The following is a 10,544-nucleotide window of genomic DNA, read 5'->3' as shown; positions in this document are numbered from 1 at the left end:
ATGCAACAACTCGCTGTAATTCAATGACTCTATTGTCATTTAATAGTTATATTGTTAAATTATAGCCCCAAGCAAAGACTGCAAATACAGTATTCCATTACTACAATAACATGGAGAGTAAAAGTCAAATCTCCACAGACGGTAAATACCAAAAATTGCAAAATAGCAAAATGTGAACAGCATTAAAGCGAGGGAATGAAGAAAAACATTACATTGGCAAATGACATCCAAGTGCAATGTGTGTGTGTGGGGGTGATTTCCCATCATGCCCCTTGCTTCTTTTAGTGACTTTTTGGTCCGTCCCTGACAAGCGTAGCGAAAAGGCGAGTTTCCTTTTAAGGTTTGATGAATGTGCATGTCCGTGCGTCCCTAATGCAATCAGCGGCGGCACAACAACAACAACAAGAGCTTTTTTGCGCTCCGCTTTGAAAGGACGCCAGGCTAATGAGCTAGCGCCGCGCACTTTGAAGCTATCAATACGCCGGCGCATTAGCGAGGTGACGTCTTGCCGCTCGCCGCCCTCCCCCCATTGGCCAGCCGCCGCTCACGTGAGCTCCGGTTATATTTCATCATTTGCGCGGCTATCACGGCCCATTTGGAAATGTGCAAATTCTAATTAGCCACGAGCCTCTTGTTCCTTAATGCCTTGAATATTAAATTATTCCCGCGCTTCCCCCCCGGTGGAAGCTATGCTAATGTCCGCTCGTATGTCAACGCTTTTCTCAGGTTATTGCGTTTGGCGACGCTCCTCTTGTTTATGTGCTTTAGCGCTAGCGAGCTAAGTGCGCGCGGGTCTTCTCGTCCGTTAAGCTCGCAAAGCCGCTTTAAAGTGCACTCGCGATAAAACATGTTAACGTTGACGCCCCAGCTAGCACATGTGTGCTTCCAAAGAACATTTCAAGATCTGGAGCTACTTTCACTTAAAATTTTGCGCAAAATTGCGGCATTCACCCAGATTTGTTTGTTTTTTTCTACGAATTTTTTGACTCCATAGCTCTGTGAACCTCCATTGTGAGAAAAACAAACTTTCCTCGCGTAAAATTCAGTTTTATATTTCACGCCTCAAAGTAGTCAAATTAGCGTGAACATTAAAGCGACATTTCATCACTATCTTCTTTTTTTTTTTTTTTTTGCTTATTATACGTAGAGAATAAGTGGCGAAAAACTGAAGTTGTTTTTCTACGCATTTTTGAACTTCATATCTCCGGGAACCCCCTCTTTGAGAAAAAACCAAACCAAACCTTCATAGCGTGACATTCAGTTTTGTTTTTCACGCTTCAAAAAAGAGAATTCCGTAGAAAATCTCGGAAATCTTTTTTTTGCCCGTTGTACATTACGAATATGTGCTGAAAACTTTTTCTCGCTCGCCTGTAAAATGAGAATTTTCACCATGCGTTCCCCTCTTATTGGCCCGTTCCCAAACCGAGAAAGTCGGTGGCAGGACCTTTAAAGTCATGACATGAATACGATCATCCAAATTTTCTATCTTTTCACCCGTTTTGGTGGAGTTTCCCCCGTTGTTTAATGTGCGCAGTCAGCATTTCGCAGCGTCTGAACTTTGATTAAAAGAACGTCAGAGCGTCTTTATTGCGGCCAAACAAGCTCCGTAATCAAGTGGCGCTAACGCTTTCAATGCTAATTTTCTCCCGCCGGCTGCGGCTTAATGGACTTGTTACAGCCCCGCGCCGCCATTATCCCGAGGAGCGAGCGGGAATTAATCTTGCCGGTACAAGCGCGCCCATCTCCCGCGTTAACAGCTGGATCTCCAATATGCTCCCGGCTCGGCTAATTAACAGAGCGCCGCCGATTCCGGCGACTCCGCGGAAAAGTTAGCGGCGCCGAGCCGGGGTCGGAGGGCGGGGTACCTTCTCGGGGGAGCCCCCGCCCGGCCCCGCCCGTTTATCTTTCCGCACGCCTCATCCTTCATGTGCCGGCGCTCGTCATGTCCCGTCGCTGCGGCGGTTACACCTGAACACTCGAGCGCTGCCAAACACCTGGCGTCCGATTCGCTCTGTCCAAATGAAAAATAAGGCTAATCTGCGTCCGGCAAATGAGGGGGCTCCTGACGGATTGGACGCCTCCTTATGCAAAACCAACGGGAGTCGCGCAACAGTTGGGCTCTCCTCCATTCCAGCTCTGTTAGCATTGTTAGCATAGCCACTATGCTAAGAAGATACCAGGAATGCTAATGATAATCTGATTTAGAGACAAAGTTTTAGCCTATTTTCTGGGCTTTTCTTTTACTGTCATCTGGAAATAAAATGCGGACTAGTTCATTTTTTACCCGGATGTTAGCACGGCGGCTACATTAAGACCATACCAGGAATGCTATTGCTAATCTAGTTTATACCTAAACTTTTAGCGTCTTTTCCGCGTTTTGTCTGATTTTTACCCCAGGATTAGTATGCATTTGGGTATTATAGTGCTTTTCTTTTACTATCATCTGAGAATATAATGTGGAATAGTCCATTTTTTTTACCCAGATGTTAGCGTGACGGCTACATTAAGAAATTCTAATGCTAATCTAGATTATACCGGAACTTTTAGCATCTTTTCCGGGTTTACCCAAGGATTAGCGTGTATATTTGATATAATTATTTTTTGACAATATATTTTCACCTTTCATTTGTCAGGAGCGCTCCATTACCCGCCGGCTCGTATCACGTGACCGCACCGACTCAGATGTCCGCTGCTTGAAATATCGACTTCAATATCTCATTTGGAAGGGGGGGGGGGGAACGTGTCATCTGCTGATGTTAAATCCATAGTCATTTGCACGCTGAACGTCGGCGGGACGTGCCGGAACAGGGACGGGGGGAAGCGTCCCGTCTTGCTCGCCGCTCGTCAACAGGGGACAAAACGGGGACGGGCATTAAGGCCAAATGAAAAGAGCTATCGATTGTGCTCTTAATGCCCGGCTTTCTATTTGCCTCATTTCCTAAATGCACGATAACAACGTGCATCGCTAACGCTGCTCCTTAACGAGCGCTCGCCACCGAAGATTTAGCCGAACCAATCGCAGATGTTCCTCTCGTCTTAATCTCCGTCGTGATGCAATCGAGACGCGATCCCATGATTTGAAAACGTTTTAGCAATCAAATGAATGATTGCATGTGACTATCCAGCACGTTGTCCATCAAATCAAAAGATGTCCACTTGATTGTGTACAGATGGTAAAATAGAAAAAAAGAATTAAAGGATTTCATCAGCGTGATGAGATTTGAGATAAAAAACAGTCAGGGCAATATTATACAAAATCCAAAATACTTCAATGGAATTGATCAATTTAGCTTTAGCGCGTTAATCACGGCGCAAACTAGCTTACATATGACAAAAGCTGCTATCGGATTGTTAGAAAACTGCACCAACACAATAGTAAAACGCCCGGTGACATTTACTGATAGAAAGTGCTACCTGTTGGTGAGTAAACTAGCAATTCAAACTCAAAATCAACACTGACTTCTTATCTCTGCCTTTGTTTACCCGGAGCTTGCCCCCTGGTGGCAAGTAGAAAATAAACTGCTGATATGTGGCTCTGAACGATAAGCTGCAGGGCTCAAAGCATTAGAAAAAAGATTCGGCAGTTAGTGTATTTTCAACATAAGGCATACAGTCCACACTCGAATTGTTATAATACTGCACCAACACAACAGTAACATGCATGGTTGCCTTTAATGCAATTCAAACTCAAATTCAATGCTTCCACTTCTTCTGTCTGCCTTTGTTTACCAGGAGAAAAACCTACTTATATGCTGTGCCGCTGGGCTCAAATCATAAGAAAAAAGTTGCAGCTTATAGTCTGAAATTTACAGTACTCTGCTTTAGCCGGAAAAGACTACCAATCTATTTTACTTGCTTTTGCTAGCTAACATCAGCAAACCCCTATTTTCAATATATTAGCATTAGCTTTAGCTATGATCACTGCGGTTACTTTTCTATATACAACACTAGCATTATCACAACACGTTTTTTTTTTATTTTGCAAACACAGTTAGCATTAGCCAGCTAAAACCACGTGGGATGTCCTGATTTTTTCACTTTAATAGAGTATCGTACAATACCGATATGGGTCCCATCCAATATCCGCAGGGATGATACTCACGATAAAGAGAGTCATGTCGTCCTAGTTTACATGTCGCCAAACTTGGCGACGCGACAAGCATGTCGAATGTTCTTATCGTCACGTTCGTCTACGTGGATTTACTGTAGCTGTGCGCTAATTGCGCGTAAACATGAAAGCCGCAGCAGGTTTATCTCGCGCCGCTTTGATGTGACTGTCGCGATGCTATCGGCCGATGCTATCGCCGCCGCGCTTTACCTGAGGGCCGCGCATTTGCATAAGAAGTCCGAAATGTTCTCCTTCAATATGAAGTGTGAATTGTGTTTGACGTTTATCTTTGCAACTTTTTAGTCGCGGTTGGACTTCTTACTGTTGTTTTTGTGTGTTTTTTTCAGTTTTTGCTGAACGGGCATCTCTTCCCTTCCATCGTGGGACAACGGCATGGCGGGGACCAGATGGTCCCGTCCCCCGTCTTCGCCCCCCCGCTGGGAGCGGCGCTGCGCAGTGCATCCGGAACTGGAATTGGGCGAGCGCACACACTGGACACTTCATTAGGTACACTGTGGAATTTGTGCATATATATATATATATATGGAAGAATTGGTAAGGGTTTCAAATGAGGGGTTTAAAATACTGTTAGGGTTTCAAAACATGCTTAGGGTTTCAAATTAGGACCTCGACGCTTGATTAGGGTTTGAAATCAGGTTTTCAAAAGATGCTTAGGGTTTCAAATTAAGGTTTCAAAACATGGTTAGTGTTTCAAAGAAGGGTTTCAAAATATGATGAAGAATTTAACTTTGGTTTTCAAGATATGGTCATGGTTTCAAATGAACATGTGCATACAGACAATATAACAATTTTCTCATGCGTATATTCTTTATCTTCTGCAAAAAATGACTAGCATGACTGCAGTTTACTCAATGCCAGTAGCTCTTATTTGTGTCCTCATGACTGTTTTATACTGCCCCCAGTGGCCAAATAGGAACAACTGAAGTAGTTGCAATAAAACTTTTGTTTTGTTTTTTTTGTTTTTCGGGGTGGGGGGGGCTTAACTTGATAAATAGCATTTGAATCCATTTCAATCTTGTGGTACTTTGCCAAACGAACAGTAGAGCGTGTCACCCGATTCCTTATTTTCTGGAGGGGACGTTCACCTTGACATCTCGCAATCCCCCTGGAGTTGTTTGGAAAAAAAAAAAAAAAGTCTTGTGTGATTGTAACTATTCATCATCCGGCCCGCCGTTCCTAATTGCAGCCCGTCCACAAACTCTCAGGTGGGCGGCGCTGACTATTAAAGACCCAAAAAGCCTTGCTCGCCTCTCCTTTTTTTTTCTCTCTTTTTTTTTTTTTTAAGTGTTACTTATTTAGCCGCTTCCATTAGCCCGTTAGCTTCCTGTCAGCGCGACTCAGTCCCATCATCCCTCACCGCCCCCCCCCCCCCCCCCCCCCCCCCTCGGAATTAACAGGTAATTTGTAAACGTCACTTTGGGTTAGACGCCTCATTTTGTCGCCGGCTTTCCCAACAATCGGACACGCGCCGGCTAATTTTTCCTTGTCGCGCGCGCTCCCAATTTGGCCATCCAATAGAGTTATGCTTCGCTAAAGAAATTAATGAGAAGCGCTGACGAGCTAGTCCATCAATCAACGGTAAGATAAGATAAGATATGTGCACTTAGTTGGTGAACGTAGGCTGTGGACTGTACTTGAAAACAAAAGGGTTAAAAATAAAAAAAAAATCTTGGGGACGTGACAACTTTTGCGGGAAAAAAATTGAACATTTTACACAAAAATTAAACTAAAATAAAGACCAACCTTCGGAAAAAGTTGACCTCAAATTTTGAGGTTATCTTGGACAAAATGACCCTTTATGTGTCCAATAAAAAAACCTAAAGATTTTTGACCATTATTTGGTTATTTTTGGATTGTTTTTCCCCCCAAAATTTCATAAACTTAGCCTTTTTTTTTTAAACAAGAACAGTATTTATTTAGTCGCAACAGTACTTGCTATCTTGTCCTTTAACTAACAATTGAGTTATTTTTAACCCAACTGTTTTTAGATATGCACAATTTTTTTTATTTAAATAATATTTTCAATAAAACAAAACATACTGCAAATTAAAAAAATAAACAATACAGGTAATGATGAACAATAAAATCATACGTAAATGAAAAAAAATAGGAAAAACAAAGGTATAAACATAACAACAACAAAGAATGTAAATGGAAAACATATACAATACATTAAACAATAAAGCAAAAACAATGAAAAATATTTACGATAAACCTAAGACCACAAATAACAAAAAAAAACCCAATAAATATATTGATTGTGAATGCAAAAAGCTCCCCCCAAAATTCCCGCTTAACATGGCAGCAACATGGCAGACTGCGCTCCTTGTAACCGAATACAAAATCCAAAAAAAAAAAAGAGTGTAAAGGCATGTGTTGAAGAGCATGTGATGCGGCGTGACGACGCCGAGCGCCATGACGATGAGTCAGTGTTCACATGGCGGCAGATTGGAGCGCCATCTGTCCCCGTCCGCCGCCGCTAATGAGCCGGACTCGCATACAAATAGATTAACAAACGCCTCGCTTCAAAACTACACAAATATTACTTGACCAATAAACCTATGGAATCATTTATAATTGTGCCCCCCCACCCAATTTTTTTTTAGGTTCACCCTAGTAAAAAAAGTGTACACGTTGCTAGCAAATCCCATCAAAAGGTGTCATGCGTCATATTGAAATAAGCCCTTTTTGAAAGCGGGAAATCTGCTTGGCTAAGAAGCTAACGTGCTAAAGTGCGCCACACAAGTCATTGAATGTAATCCGCCGTGTACCATGCTAATCTTTTAGCACAGAGACACTTCACGTTGTTGTGGATCCCAAAAAAAAAAAAAAAAGCTTGTAACTAACTCATTCAGTGCCAAATACGTAGCTTTACGTTTCTTTTTTTTTAAATCCAGACATTCAATCCCATTCATCTATTTTTCCAAGTACTAAAAACAGACAAAACAAGACAACAACAAATCTCTTGAAAATATTGATTTTCTATTTCGCTGCATGCTAGCTACATTCACTTGCCTTGCTACTGTAGCTCATAAGGTAATGCTAGCACTCAATGATATGCTAGCATCTAAACGGCAGCATTGCTTTTGTTTTGGTCGGGTAGCTACTTTCAGTCATCATGCTAGCTTAGCTAGCTAGGATTAACAGGAAATCTAACAATGCAAAATTGTTAGCGACGCAGCGCTTTTGTTTCCCCGGCGACACGCGCGCTATGACCTTTGCTAACATGGCCACCCACCTTTGCTAACGTAATTATTCGATGATTGAAGGCGGTTTGATATTTTTTGGGGGGTGGGGGCTAAGTGCTCTCGGAGAGCAAATTTAATAAGGCAAAAATGCAATCCAAATTTTGTTCTTGAAATGCCATTTCCTGACATTGCTTTTAAAAAATGAAATCTTAACAAGCCGCGCTATTGGTCGGATGTTGACCTTTCGCGTAAGCTAGGCCGCTCTCCACCAAAGGAAACAAAAGGCGCTGCGCCATTAGATTAGCTAGCGACCAGTCCATTATTTCTATTTGCCCCAGAGTCGGCGGGCGACCAGTCCTAATTTTGCCAAAGTGTTCCCTGACATCAAATCGCTCGTGACCAATCACTTTATTTGTTTACAATTGTTTGCTAATGACCAGTCATATGTCACTATGTTCCTTGACTGCGCGACCAGTTTCCAGTTTCTCCGTATGAACTGTATGTTTAGTTGGTGACCAGTCCGCCATAGTGATGAGTTCATTTCTCGTCTACACGTTGGCCGTCGACCAATCAATGTTAATGTGTCTACTGTGGGAAAATGTTCCCCTAACGATGTACGACCAATCCCTTGTTTGCCCGTTTGTACTCCCGGGTTAGTTGGCAACCAGTCAGTTGTTTCTTCTTATTTGCCTTTTGGTGACCGATCCCTCGCGTGTTCATTTGCACCGTGAGGTCGGTCCGTCCCAACGCCGGACGGCGTTTCAAGAAAAGGGCCGAAGCGCAGAAAATTGCAGCCGGCGTCCCCGTCAGGTGCGCCGACACGTCAAGCGAGGTGGACGTCCCCCGTGATGGATGTCCAAACAAACGGCGCCTTATTTAGCGCGGGGGCATCATGCAAATGTTTGGAGGCGCGATGGAGATAAGGCGGCAAGTGCGCGGCGTCCTTGAGGCTTTGAAAAGCAGATCCATTTAGATAGAAAGCAAGAGGACGCCTCCCTCTCATATGCGCCAGATAGCATCTGCGCAAAGGAGCCCGCGACCAGACAATTAGCGCGCGCTGGATTTTTAGCGTCTTCGCGCCATCGCCCAAGTTTGCCGTGCAGCCACAAACTCACCTACTTGCAGTTGAAACAAAACCGCAAAAACAAGCACAGTATATGGAAAAAATGAAAAACTGATTTTTTTTTTTTTATTTAACGGGGTCAGAAATTATATTTATAATAAAATCCTAAACAATATTTTTCAATTTTATCGTTTAAATTTTATTTTATTTTTTTAAACAAATAACACCCATTTTTTTAATCCATTTTTTTTATTTTTGGGGGAAGAAATTATGTTTAAAAAAAATCCCAAACAACTTTTGTCAAGTTTTTGTGAATAATAAATGAGTTCTAATTTAGAAAGGAGCAAATGTCATATTTTTTCATTTGCATTTTTTTAAGGCAATTTCTTCTTTTATACTGAAAAATAGGACTTTTTTCTTTTCTTCAAGAAATTATGCCTTAAAAAAAACTTTCCTAAGCATTTTTTCCAGGTTTTATACTTTAAATGTTATTTTTTGAAATAATACATAAGTTTTTATTTTGAGAGAAGAAAATGTCTTTTTTTTTCCAGCAATGTCTTATTTTTTTTATTGAGCAATAGTCATTTTTCTTTTCGTTATTTGTTCAAGAAAAAATATTCAAACAAAATTTAATTGGAAAACATACATTTATAACTGAAATGCAAAGGTAAACATGGATGAATTTACATGGCAAATAAGTTATTTTTTTCATCCCCCAAAAACGAAAACTGGTGATTCACACACTGTTACTGTCATATTATTCATTATCACATATCATTTTCGGACTTATTTCCTGGATAAACAAAAACAAAGAAGCTTGATTTTCTTTGCCGTCAGTCAATGAGAAGCCATTTGTGTATTTATCTGTGCGGCGTTTCTCTAATTGTATTGACGAGGCCCGGCATGCGCGTCCATTCGCCGGGGCCCATTAGCCGGGCCCCGCCCCTCCCCGCCCCGCCCCGCCCCGCCGCGCCGCTAATTAGCCGCTAGCATGCTGCGCCTGTCCTCGCTTTCAGATGTACGCAAAATGGCGGCCGGCCATGAGCGGGAATGCATTAGCGTGTTTTCACACACTGGATGTGGGGGAAAGGGGCCTTGGGGGAGGTAACCTCGTTTTTTTTTGCGTTTTGTTTTTCTCCATCTTCATCACAACCAGAACTGAACGCAAGCTAGTGACGCAATCAGGAGTTTCATCAACTGAAACCCTAACCCTGGTTTAAAACCCGAAATTGAAAGCCGTCATTTAGTTGAAAATCTGAATATGAAACCCTGAATTTAGTTGAAAATCTGACACTTTTGTTATGAAACTCTACATTTAGTTTAAACCCCTAAGCTTGAACCTTAACTCTGGTTTTCAAACCCTACTTTAAAAAACCATAATTGAAACCCTAAATCTAGTTGACTTTGAAAGCCCAACCCTTTTTCAAAACTTCTTAACGCTACTTTGAAACCCAGAGCTTATTTCAAAACCCTATTTGGAGACCCCAACCTTAATTTAAAACCCTACTTTAAAACCAAAAACTAAAGCAACCCTCACCATAGTTTTAAACCCTATTTTGAAACTCTTACCCTAGTTTAAAAACGAATTGAAACACCAAATCTGGTTTAAAACCTTAATTTGAAACCCTAACCCTAGTGTAAGACCTTCATCTGAAACCCTTACCTTAGTTCCAAACTCTATGATTAGACCCAAGTTCAAAAGCCCACTTTAAAACCCGAACCCTTGTTTACAACCCTAAATTGAATCCCTACATCTCTTATAAAACCCTACTTTGAAACCGCTGCCCTATTTCAAAACCTGACATTGCAACACTCGTTCAAAAGCCTCTTTTGAAACCCGAATTTGACAGTGTTTTTTGAAAACCCAACTTTCCCTTACGACCAACCCCAATTAAAACCCTAATTTGTGGCCCTATTTCAAAACTCCGGTTTCAAACTCTACTTTGAAACCTAAAGCTTATTTTTAAAACCCTATTTTGAGACTCTAACCCTAGTTTGAAAAGCCTACTTTAAACCTGAAACCCTTGTTTAAAACCCCGAATTGAATCCCTAAACTGCGATAAAACCCTGCACTATGAAACCCTAATTCCAAACCCTACTTTAAGACGCAACCCTTGTGGAAAAACCCTAAATTCTATCCCTAAATCTCGTAGAAAAGCCTACT

The 10,544-nt window shown here is 41.7% G+C and overlaps 1 long non-coding RNA gene across 3 annotated transcripts in view; it reads left to right on the top strand.

Annotated features, from left to right (window-relative positions):
- The first annotated feature begins 257 nt into the window (after positions 1–257).
- Positions 258–10,544, top strand: part of LOC148416718 (uncharacterized) — a 40,742-nt gene continuing 30,455 nt past the window's right edge. For 2 of the 3 annotated variants that reach the window (XR_015867011.1, XR_015867012.1), the window contains exons 1-2: positions 258–323; positions 4,456–4,615. This is a non-coding gene — a long non-coding RNA (uncharacterized LOC148416718). Of the gene's footprint in view, positions 324–349; positions 498–4,455; positions 4,616–10,544 lie in introns of those variants that run through there. The other variant, XR_015867013.1, reaches the window with a different exon arrangement.

This window comes from Hippichthys cyanospilos, chromosome 10 (assembly GCF_059441005.1).
Source record: "Hippichthys cyanospilos isolate Australia breed blue-spotted pipefish chromosome 10, RoL_Hcya_1.0, whole genome shotgun sequence".
NCBI classification, from domain to species: Eukaryota; Metazoa; Chordata; class Actinopteri; order Syngnathiformes; family Syngnathidae; genus Hippichthys; species Hippichthys cyanospilos.
Note: the sequence above shows the minus strand (reverse complement) of the source record. Positions and strands in the feature narration are given on the sequence as shown.